The sequence below is a fragment of the Palaemon carinicauda genome, unplaced genomic scaffold (genome assembly GCF_036898095.1).
Source record: "Palaemon carinicauda isolate YSFRI2023 unplaced genomic scaffold, ASM3689809v2 scaffold13, whole genome shotgun sequence".
NCBI classification, from domain to species: domain Eukaryota; kingdom Metazoa; phylum Arthropoda; class Malacostraca; order Decapoda; family Palaemonidae; genus Palaemon; species Palaemon carinicauda.
The window spans coordinates 380,033-392,880 of record NW_027168815.1 but is presented as its reverse complement, the minus strand read 5'-3'; the positions used below and the strand labels follow the sequence as shown (position 1 = coordinate 392,880).

Below are 12,848 nucleotides of genomic sequence, written 5' to 3'. Positions count from 1 at the left end.
ATAATGAAATAAAGGTATTTGAATGAGAATAAGATTTAATAAAATTTAAATATAATAATGCAAAAATTATTTACAAAACATTACAATTAAATTTAAAGTCCATATAAAAGGAACACAAAAGTCATAAAGGACAAGGATGACACAATAGGACAAATGACAAATGACAAACAACAGCCAAGTCTCGAAAAGTAATCACAATAGGAATTGAGAACACTTGAAACAAAAGCCCAATTCGTTATTAAACCCTTACAATAATATCACTTATACTTAGGTTATAGATGCATTACAATAAAGGGGACTGCTTACTTACCAGACACTTAAAGTCCTTGGTTTAATTGCTGAGTGGAGACTGATTCAAAATTACATCTAGGGGTCGAAGAAATTTAGGATGGGTGGAGCCAGTAAGAAAAACGAGTGTGAAATGAAAACAAACAAATTTCTGAGAAAGGACAAAGGAAAGTGGTATAATAGGGAAAACAGTCAGGCAAATTATATATAATAATTACATTGATGTGGAAGGTGTAATAATGCTGAGCAGTAAGTGCAAGTGGTTGTGAAGCTAGTATTGTTAGCCTTCTGGAAACTTTGTAAACATTGCAGAGGATGTGCAATATGTGAAACTGGATGTGTAGAAATGACTTTTAACCTTTTGGAAACATTGTAAACGTTATAGAGGCTGGCAGTGATTTTTATCATTCTGAAAGCCTTCTAAAAGTTATATAGGCTTTGCAGTATTTGCAAATGGTGTTGTAGCCATTAATTTTTGCCTTCGGGAATCTTTGTAATCGTTTTAGAGGCTTTGAAGTGAATGAATGTTGTGTTCTCACCAGTGATTTTACCTTTCTGGAAACATACTAAACGTTGTAGAAGATAATTACCATTGATTAGAGACCTGGGAGTGATTTTAGCCTTCTTGATGCATATTAAACGTTGTACAGGGTATGTACTAAGTGCAAAAGATGGTGCAGCTAAGCATTTTAGTCTTGTGGAGGCATTCTAAAAGATGTAATTTAGCCTTCTGAAAGCATTGCAAACGTTGTAAAGCTATGAAGTAAGAGTAAGTGGTGGTGTAGCAAGTAATGTTTGCCTTTTGGGGGTGTTGTAAACGTTGAAGCTGCTGATGTGCAGTAAATGCATTTGGTTCTGTAGAGTCAGTCTGAGAAAAGAATTGCTAATGATGTGACCCTTCGGTAAGGGGTTTAAACGTCATACAGGCTGTGTAATCAAAGATCTAGTATTAATTTTAGACTTCTGGAATCGTTCTAAAGGTTGTAAAAGATGTGCATTAAATACAAGTGGTGGTGTATCCAGTGGATCTAGCCTTCTGGAAGCATAGTAAACGTTGTATAGGATTAGCAGCAATTGCATGTTCTGGTAATTTTACTTATATATATATATATATATATATGTATTATATATATATATATATATATACATATATATATATATATATATAGATATAGATGTATATATATATATCCATATATTCATATATATATATATATATATATGTATATATATATATGTATATATATATATATATATATATACACACACATATATATATATATATATATACACATATATATATATATGTATATATATATATGTATATATATATATATATATATACACACACATATATATATATATATATATACACATATATATATATATATATATACATATATATATATATATATATATATACATATATGTATATATATATATATATATATATATATATATATATAAAATATATATATATATATGTATATATATATACATATATGTATATATATACATATATATATATATATATATATAATTTCACATTAGAACAAGATCAAATACATTAACACCTGTTTCTGTCATCTTACGTTTTTCATACAACAAACACCTGTTTTGGCAACGTTTATTTCAAAGTCCTCGTATTGTTCAAATATTATATTCCTGTTAACCAATCAAAGATTAGAATATGAAAACTTACAATATTTCCTCAGGTTTTACTCCCTTATCTCTGTGTAACCGCATTCGTCACGTCATGGGAAAATTTACTCCATGCCGCCAGACTTATAAGCCCCCTGCATTGCAGAGTGCAACTCTGTCAGTATGTGATGCTTCATTACATACTGACAGAGTTGCACTCTGCAATGCACGTCTTCCTATGCAACGGCATTAGCAAGACACCGCTACTGCCCCCTTACACGGGCCCTTTCTTTGTGATCGGTGCAATCCGAAAGCATTCCTAATAAATATTTGTGGCCAAGAAGACTACTGGGTCTCTATATATCGTCTAAAGCCTTCTTATCTCTTGCCAGATGACACACCCACAGTTCGCGTCTGTAGATCAGGGTGCCCTATTTAACATGTACAATATGTCATTTTTAGGAGTGAGCCATATATCACCTGTGTGTCACGCGATCGTACATAGTAATGACATTTCTCTTTTTTGTATATTTTATCCTTTGTATTTTTGCTCTCCCCTCCCACTGACAGCAACTTGCATGAACCTGTCTTCCTATACTCAGTTGCTTTCATCTCACCTTTGAGTCACAACCTACTCATGGCCCGTCATAGTCTTGTTTATATCATTATTACCAGAGGATCGTGATCTTTTATTTTCTGGCCCTTCCTAAAGGTTTTTTAGTCCTGCTACTATTAATATATCTACTACTTGTTTCAATACCCCATGTCCTCTTTCTCTTAATAAATGGGTATTCATGTGTACATGTTGTGTTATTTAAAATAGATTAAAAACTATGGCTGAATTTCTGAATGAACAGCATTGTGGTAGATTCTTTTTGACGAGCTGGTGCCTTATGGAGCACAGAACATTATCTCAAGTTTGTTGACACTTGTTCAGTCACGAGTTCGGTCATTTAACAAATGGTCATATGTAAAATGCTAAGATGGTATTTCTTTTTGTATAAATTGTTATCTATTGTCAAGAGTATTGCAGTTCTATTTTTTGTGTAGAAATTGTATAATGTTTATTGTTAAGGAGTTGTTCCTACAAAAATACAAACCATCATCCTTTAATAGAAGTATGACTTCACCAAACCCGGATTTCCATTTAAACTTTTAACGAGGTAATTAGAGTTTTTGTCATATGTAGGGTAGACTCCACTTACTAGCCAGGTAGAGCAACTCTCACTTTGACTTTGGCCCAATTCGGTATGGACTTACTTCTCTACTGTTTCAGTATTTGCTAAAACGATTAGCAATCTGTAGCTAATGAGAACGCATTCCTACTGGAGTCACTGTAATGGCCCTACAGGGTTGAAGATACAAGTAAACACCCTTTAACACCCCACCCTCCACCCCACACTTCCCTTACTCGCAAAATTTGACATGGACAGCTGTTAGTTTTAGTAAAATGTGGTCATATTTCAAAAACAGGTTGACATCATTGTAAAGTTACTGAAGTAATTGTCTTACCAGATCGAGAGAAATTACCCCATAGATGCTGAAGCCTTGATGAGGATGGAAGGGTTAGGGATTAGCAGCTGGGCTCTAATGAACAGTGAGAACTATATTCCCACTGGACATCGTTGCCCAATTGTTGATCCAACTAAATCAGTTGGCACTTTCTCTTTTCCTTATGGTTATTTCTTTTATTCTCTCATCTCTTCTTTTTTGGGCTTGAACTTGTTGACGACTTTAGTTTGTTTGATTTTACTTTGGCTGTTGCTTTGGATTTGGCTCAGTGTGGGATGGACGCTATTCCATTTCAACCTGTACCAATTTAGATGCCATCACCCTCTGGCAGACACCATTGTGTGCAGACTAAATCTGTTAAGAGTCGGGCTCCAGTGATCCAGTTTTAAGTCACCCTAATTTGTGGGTAATGGGTGACGCCGGTGGGAGTGGCTAGCCACCCCCAATGACCAGTTTACGCCCACCTTAAGAGAAGCAGCCCCTCTTTAATAGAGGACTGGTCCCCGCTGAAGCCTTTTTTTCTTGTTGGGCCACATGGGATAGGAGAACTGACATCCACCGAATAGAGGTGGATAACCCGGCTTGCTCTTTAAAATAAACTAACCCCTCGATTGACGACTGGGAAAATACAAACATGGACCTCGGTACAGACAGCTCCAACCCTGGTTCTAATATCATAACATTAGAACCTTACTCACATTATAGGAAGAATGATAAGAAAACACTAGAGAAGAAGAGAGAGTGAGAAATGATGACAATACAGAAAAATATAGGGAAGTAGAAGTATTACCTGGTCACTATGATTAGTGAATTATGAAAAAATTTTTGGGGGTAATTTGAAAATGCAAGACATGAACGTATAAATGTTTTTAAAGCTAACAGGGAAATAGTTGCTATATGTGGAGGGCAGCCAAAAATTCTTCCCCATGGAAATGGAAGTCTCTTGATAGAGACACTATCCCCAATACAAGGTGAAAGATTGAAAACATTCACAACATTGGATGGTCAGAGTGTCGAATGTGTTTCGCACCCCACTTCCAACCAGAGTAGAGGTGTGATATATGCTCCAGAATTGCTGGACATAGAGGAAAAAGAAATTGAGGATGAACTGAGGAGTCAAGGAGTATTAAAAGTAGTCAGAATGAGAAGGAGAGTTGGAAAACATCATATTCCTCTTGCTACTTTGATTATAAAATCTGATCAATGCAGATTACCAAACGTTATTACAGCTGGTTTGCTATCTTTGAAGGAGAAACCATGTATCCCCTCTATCATTGCGATGTTATCATTGCTAAATGTATGGCCATTTAAGCCAGAATTGCAAGGAAAGACTAAATAATAATCGACCTGTTTGTGCCAACTGTGGAAAAATTTGTCATGGAGTATGCATAAAAAATAGAAATTGCATACAATGTGGGGAAGCACACCCAGCTACATCTAAAAGCTGTGTTAATTTATTTTTTTTAAAAGAAATTCAGGCCGTTAGGACCATGGAAAGGGTAATTTTAGAGAAGCTCGTATAAGAGCTCTTGAAAAACAGACAAGACCAGGGCAACCCTTTTCAATGTTTCTGAAGAAAAACTTGCCAAAGCACACGTACGAAAATTATATTCCCACTTCTAAGATAAAGAAACTTATGAAAGTAGTTAAAGAGGTTGAAAGTCCCATTGAAAATCTATATCCAGAAATTTTAGAAAAATCAAAACAGATACCTAAAGATCTGAAAGTTATTCAAAAGCCATCTACTCCCATTGTAAAAAATAGTTTCAAACTTCTATTAGGCCTTATCCTTGCCTGACCTGATGGAGGTTCCACGTGAAACAAATTTATCTGGTGAACCTGTAGTGGGGAAGCTGCAAAAACCACACTACTCACAACCTTTTAATAAAAAAAGAGACAGACCTCCATATCTCTCGCGTCCTACCCTAAGAAACATTAAAGTCACGACTAAATAATCATGATGTCTTGTCTGCTGATGTTTCTGATCAACTGGAAGGTAAATTGAATAAATCAGAAATTCAAGTTGAGGTCCACCATTCTCCTCAATGATTAGATCAAAAGGAAACAAATAAAAAGGCGAACACAAAACCCAATATTTCAAGATCCTCTATAGAGATACCACCGGGAAATATTGTTAGATCAAATACTGCCAATGGAAAGACTTCATCCATGGTGTCTTCCAAAAAATAAATCATAGTTTTTCCTCCATTCTGCAATGGAATTGCCAGGGTTTAAGGGTGAAATATGAAGATCTTAAGCTCCTCATACGTGAGCACTCCCTTATAACTGTATGTCTACAGGAGAGCAAGCTCGATACTAACACTTCTTGTCCTCGAGAGTATGTTAGCTATATAACGCCATATGATCAACGAACTGGGAGCCCTGGGGGAAGTCTTATGTACGTTCGTCGAGATGTTCCCCAAATATCTCTGTCTATCTGTACTCCACTGTAAGCAGTAGTTTTATAGATTGATAAGGGGGGAAAATACACAATCTGTTCCCTTTACTTGCCTCCAAATGATAACATCGCATATGATAATATAGTAAAGGTGAATAAACCACTCCAACAACCTTTTCTTTTACTAGGAGATCATAATAGTAGACATCCTTTACGGGGTGATGTTTTGGCAAACGCAGGGGGTAATATTATGTCATCAATTTTGGAGAATGAAGATATAGGACTCCTTAATACAGGAGAGCCCACACATTTTCACGTTCTGACAGGTACCTTGTCCTGCATTGACTTATCAGTTGCAAGCTCTAACTGTCTTCTCGATTTTAATTGGAGAACATTAGATGATTGGCATACTAGTGATCATGCACCAATCATTATAACCCTGGATAGGTACGGTGGGTCGTTTGCGACCCCGAGCGTAAAAAAAAAACAGGTTTTTCTCACGTGACTCACCCCTGTGACTGAATTTGTGGGTGATCGACCTGCAGGAGGTGTCTCCCCTACACGCTCTAGTAGTGTCCAGATGTGCATTGCTGTAGCTGTACTCCTTCCCCGATTTCTGAGACGCGTCGGGGTCGTTCGCGTCCGAGTTTACCCTTCTGAGGTAGTTTGCATAATCATCAAAGTTATTATGTATTATGAAATTGTCGTAGAATGGTGCAACTTGTATAGGTTATCAGTTGTGGAAAGTCTTGGTGGATTGTTTGGCTACCATGTGCATGTTTTTTTTTTTAGTTAAAATGTCGTTCATCACCACGAGGACCATTTTACTGCGAGTGCCCCTTTTTCATTTTTTTTCATTTTTTTGCCAAGTCATTTTTCCGTAAGATATTGCCAAATAGTGTCGTAAAACTTTTGCTTGTTTAGTGTTGGAAAGTGTGTCTAGATGATCTGGCTACCCATGCATGACTTTGTTTTTGTCAGATACGACGTAGTTATTGGTATATTGGGTATTTAACTGCGGTTACCAATTTCTGTTTTTTTTTCAATATTTGTAAAAATTACTACGTAGTAAGGAATTGCCGTATATTATTCATTTTTTTTTATGTTTATGTGTTAGAAAGTGTGCCTTGATGGTTGGGCTAACACGTGCATGTCTTTTTTTTTATCTGAGATGTCGTATATTAGAATGTCGGGCATTTTACCGCGAGTGTCCCTTTTTAATTTTTAAAAATTTTTTTGCCAAGTCATTTTTCCGTAAGATATTGCGAAATAGTGTCGTAAAACTTTTGCTTTTTTAATGTTGGAAAGTGTGTCTAGATGATCTGGCTACCCATGCGTGATTTTGTTTTTGTCAGATACGACGTAGTTATTGGTATATTGGGTATTTAACTGCGGTTGCCAATTTCTGTTTTTTTTCAATATTTGTAAAAATTTATTACGTAGTAAGGAATTGCCGTATATTATTGATTTTTTTTTCATGTTTATGTGTTAGAAAGTGTGCCTTGATGGTTGGGCTAACACGTGCATGTCTTTTTTTTTTTTATCTGAGATGCCGTATATTAGAATGTTGTGCATTTTTCCGCGAGTGCCCCTTTTTATTTGTTTTGCATTTTTTTGTTTAGTCATGTTACCGTAAGGAATTGGCAAGTAGTGTCGCAAAACTTATATTTTTATAGTGTTGGAAAGTGTTTCTAGATGATCTGGCTACCCATGCCTATTTTTTTTTTAGCCAGATATGGCGTATATATAAGTATGTGTTCGATTTTCCTGTGATTGCCATTTTTTCGTTTTTTCCCATTTCTTTCAAAATTACTACGTACTAAGGAACTATCACAGAGTAATATTTCATTTATATGTTTATTTGTCGGAAAATATACCTTGATGGTTTGCCTAGCACGTGGCTGAAATTTTTTTTTTCTGAAATGCCGTATATTAGAATGGCCATTTTTCCACGAGTGCCCCTTTTTATTTGTTTTGCATTTTTTTGCTTAGTCATGTTACCGTAAGGAACTGGCAAGTAGTGTCGCAAAACTTATATTTTTATAGTGTTGGAAAGTGTTTCTAGATGATCTGGCTACCCATGCCTATCTTATTTTTAGCCAGATATGGCGTATATATAGGTATGTGTTCGATTTTCCGGTGATTGCCATTTTTTCGTTTTTTCCCAATTCTTTCAAAATTACTACGTACTAAGGAACTATCACAGAGTAATGATTCCTCTAGATGTTTATTTGTCGGAAAATTTTGATTACTTTTTTTTTGATTGAATATCATCAAATTTTTTTAGCTAAAATATTGTTTTACATTTTTTTTTTCGATTTTATTTCCTTTCAAAAAAATTTTTTGGGTCAGAATTTTAATTTTATAGTCGTAAAATAATCGACAATTATCCAGCAACCCACCATACAATTTTTATGCATATCCAATAATAATTAGATTAGTAAATAACACCTTGAAATTGACATACCCTTCCTACATTTCAAGTGGCAGATTAGGGAGTCTGAGTCAGTGTGGTTGGCGGCCATTTTGTGGACATATCCGAAGCGTAAGCTGCCCTATCTATATATATTCTTGTTCCCTATAGAATTTGTGATATTTTGGTATATTTTTACCTGCATAAATATCATATTATATATTAAATATATGTATTTTTTTACGAAATTTCCAAGTACTCAAAAAATTACCTTTAGATATGGCCCCTGATATAAATGTAATTTACAAAATAATGAAGATTTTTTTACATATTTCTATTTTAGGATAACATATGTTTATTCCCTAAAAAAATTAGCCACTTCCTATTTCATTTGGGTACCCAAAAAAATTCATGAAATTTTGACAATTTTTTTTGGCCAAAAAAAGTTACCCTTTTTTTCTCATTTCAGATCTTCACCTCCATGTTTCTGACTTCATCCAAAATACATCAAGATGTGTCCTAAACATTCAAGAATCAATTCCTAAAAGGATTTGTGTATATATGTATAAACTTTTTTTTTATGAATTTTTATGTCAGGTCTTTTTTTTCTACTTAATTTTTTAAAATATTTATAATAAATAGTTTTTCTGCAGATGAGTAGTATTTATCTTTACAGTTGTTTTAAGCATTCATTGAAGTTTTTTTTGGCAAAAGAAAAAAGGAGGTTACTGCAAAAACTGATTTTTCAAGAATTTTTTTTGGCGTCGGGGTCGTTCGCGTCCGAGTATACCCTTAAAGGGGTGTCCGAGGACCGTACCTATCCAGGGTTAAACACCAACAATGGTCCACCTTTACAGAGACCGCCACGATGGAATCTTGATAAGGCGGACTGGGTTACATTTCAGGAGCTAAGTAAAATTCAAGGAAAAGTAGAACAGTTTGAAAGTGTTGATGATGCCATTGACTTACTTAATGGAACTCTTCATACAGCAGGAGTCAATTCTATTCCCCAAAAAACAGGGATATTCAAACGGCGACCAGTCCCCCCAGTGGTCATCAGATCTAACTGCCCTGCACAGAGCCACAAGCAAGTCTTTAACCGGATTGCGCAAGTGCCATACTGAGGAGAATTTAGTCATATACAAGAAATATAGAGGACAGTTCCATCGTGCCATGAAAGAAGCTAGGTTCCAGTCCTGGATGGCAATTGTTTCCTCCATTAATTGTAGAACAGCAACATCATCTGTGTGAAGAAAAGGAAAAAGATAGCAGGTAACTTCTCCCCAAACACACCACCAGTGTTAAGGGCAAATGTTCAGTATAAGACTGGAGCAACCGAAGTTAGCAATACCCTGGCTGATCATTTTTCAAATGTATCCATGCAATTGTGAAGCAGCTCCTGGACAGCAGTATAAGAGCATTGAAGAAAATAAGGTTTTAAATTTCGCAACAAGAAAGAAAGAGTCATATAATTCTACGTTTACTGAAAGAGAACTAGCTATATGTAACGATACAGCCCCTGGACCAGATGGAATTCCATATGCAATGATTAGACACGTACTTTTGATACAAAGTTATTTATTTCAAGCATTACTAACAGAATATGGTATGATGATAGTTATCACAGTGTTTGGGAACTAGCCATTATTTTAGCCTTTTTAAAACCCCGTAAGGACAAGTTTTTAGCAGCAAATTATAGGCCATTGCATTGATATCGTGTTTATGTAAAATCATGAAGATGGTCAATGCAAGACTGATATGGTACTTTGAAAAGATGGGTATTTTATCACCCATTCAATGTGGATTCGGAAAAATGCACTCAATGACTGATGTGTTGATACGACTTGAGTCCTCTATTTGTGAAGCCTTTGCTTCCAAACAGCACCATATGACAGTCTTTTTTTTTAGCTTGAAAAGGCATATGATACCACATGGAGATATGGTATACCTAAAAGAATTCATGAGTTTGGATTAAGTGGATAGCTACCACTATTTATTCAGTCATTTCTTTCACATAGAGTTTATCAAGTGAGAGTTGGGGAAACTATCAGAGAGTAAATGCCAGGAAGAAGGAGTTCCTCAGGGTAGCCTGCTGCATATAACCCTTTTTTCTCTAGCAATTAATGGGATATCATCAGTCATTCCCCGGGATGTTCTCGCAACATACTTTGTGGAGGATCTCTCCATATCATTTGCTGGAGCTAGAATTGCAATGGTTGAGAGAAAAATATAACTCTCTATTGAAAAAATTATCCAGTGAGTCGAAATGAATGAATTTAAGTTCCCGATAAGTAATACTACAATTGTCCATTCCTGTCGTATCTGGGGAGTACATCCAGACCCGGATATATACATCAAATGTCAACGGATCACATGTGCAAGTGAAGCTAATTTTTTATGGTTAAAATTTGATTGTAGGCTTACATGAGTTTCTCACTTAAAATTATTGAACGCTAACTGTCTTGAGGCTCTGAATCTTTTAAAAGTATTGCCCCATATATCATAGGGGCACACCGCAATACTATTTGAAATTATACAATGCCCTGATTTTTCCAAAATTAGTTATGGATGTGAAATTTACACATCACCCACCCCAAGCCGGCTAAAAATACTACATTCTATACATCATGCTGGTATTAGATTGTCCACGGTAGCGTTTAGAACCTCACCTATCATAAGTCTCCTTGTTGAGGCTGGGGAGTTGCCTCTAGACCTTTACCGGATGTAATCTATTATTCGTTATGGGTTTAGAATGCAAAGATTCCCTAATTCTTTAGCCTTACAGAATGCAAGCCTTGAAAGGCACTCAACATACATGCAGTTGCACCCAAAATCTCCTCTACCTAATGGCTTTCAGGTGAAACAGTTATTAAACAGACTTATTATAATTAGAATTAATGTACTTCCATCAACACCTCTATGGAAATCACCTGACGTACATTTTTTTGAATACTTTATTGGAGTTAAGAAGAAAAGGACTGACTTATACTCCAGGTTTCTTTTTATGGAACATGTTGCAAAACATATGGGATTGACTTTTATATATACTGATGGCTCCAAATCTGATGCTGGCGTTTGATTTGGAGTAAATAGTAATGATTTTAATTCTAGAGGTGTACTTCCTCTAACAGCTTCCATATTTACTGCCGAAATGTATGGCATACTAACCACTTTTGAGGACAGAGCTTTGGAAAAGGAGAGTAATTTCAAAATTTTTAGTGATGCAAGGAATGTTCTTCAAGCTTTAGAAGTTTTTAATTCTAGTAACCCTAAAGTTTTAAAGATTTTAGAATGGCTTTCTATTATTAGACAGAGAGGTATAACAGTTCGATTTTGTTAGGTTCCAGCACATGTAGGTGTGCCTGGGAATGAGAAGGCCGATTTGCTGGGGAAGAATGCGGCATCCAAGTTGCTACCAAGAAGGTATCTCATTTCCTGTAAGGATTTCCTACCTTACATCAAGTAATTGGTTTATAATGAATGGCAACAGCACTGGGATAGTCTAGATGGTAATAAAATGTGGCTAGTAAGAAATGTCATATCACCTTGGAGGTATAACATGATGTCCAGAAAATGGGTGACGACTCTTGGTCGTTTCTGTATTAGTCACACTCAGTTGACACACGAGTTTCTGCTGAAGAGCCAACACCAACCGTACTGCAATGACTGTTTAGTACTTTTAACGGTGAGGGATTTGTTGACCGAATGCCATGATTATAATAACTTAAGAAATAGAGATCTGTTTGAGGTTCGAGGTGAGGATGGCAGATTCATCCTTGCCAAGATTCTTGGACATGATGTGTCCTACTCTGCGAGCGGCATTTTTACGTTTATTTCAGAAGCAGGTCTTCTGAAAACTATTTAACTGTTATAATAACATCTTAACTTCTATGGTTTTAATTGAATTCTATTATATTTTCGGTAATATAATAAATGCTATCGGCTTCAATGACCTTAGATGTCAGGATGCCAGAAAACTTTCAATTAATCAATCAATCATCCTTGAGTCACTGTAATGGCCCTACAGGGATAAGGATACAAGTAAACTCCTTCTACCCGTCCCCCACTTCCCTTACTCTCAAAATGTGACATAGACGGCTTTTAGTTTTAGTAAAACCAGGATATATCTTTAAATAGGTTGGTGTTATTGTAAATTTACTGAAGTAATTGGCTTACCAGAGCGAGGGAAATGACCTTAGAATCATCTGGAAGATGTCGGTCCATGCTGTCAACCCAATGGTTGCCAAATTTGCTGTGCACAATATGTAACATGAATGAGATGAAGCAATGTAAAAAAGTTGGTGTCTAAGTGGAAGTTGTACAAGTGATGTAAAATTTTAAAGTTCTGCATCAACAACCCTGCAACATTGGAAGCTTGAGCAGCATCAGAGAAAAAAGAAAAACCACATGGATAGGAGTTAAGAAGCTGTTTCATTGCAACGAAAATTAAGGACAAGAAAAGGAGCTGCTACAAATAGAATTGAATCCAATATCACTGCAGATTCCTTGCCATCTTTCTGTGGTAGCATGTAAGCTTCAAAATTTGGTCCCTTTGGAACTAAAGTTGGCATTCCTGAGAAACCAACTTTGGTTTGG

General features: G+C 35.8%; 1 long non-coding RNA gene across 1 annotated transcript in view; it reads left to right on the top strand.

The window, feature by feature from the left end:
- The window catches only part of LOC137635482 (uncharacterized), a 316,267-nt gene that overhangs the window by 31,416 nt on the left and 272,003 nt on the right, over positions 1 to 12,848 (top strand). The window lies entirely within an intron of this gene.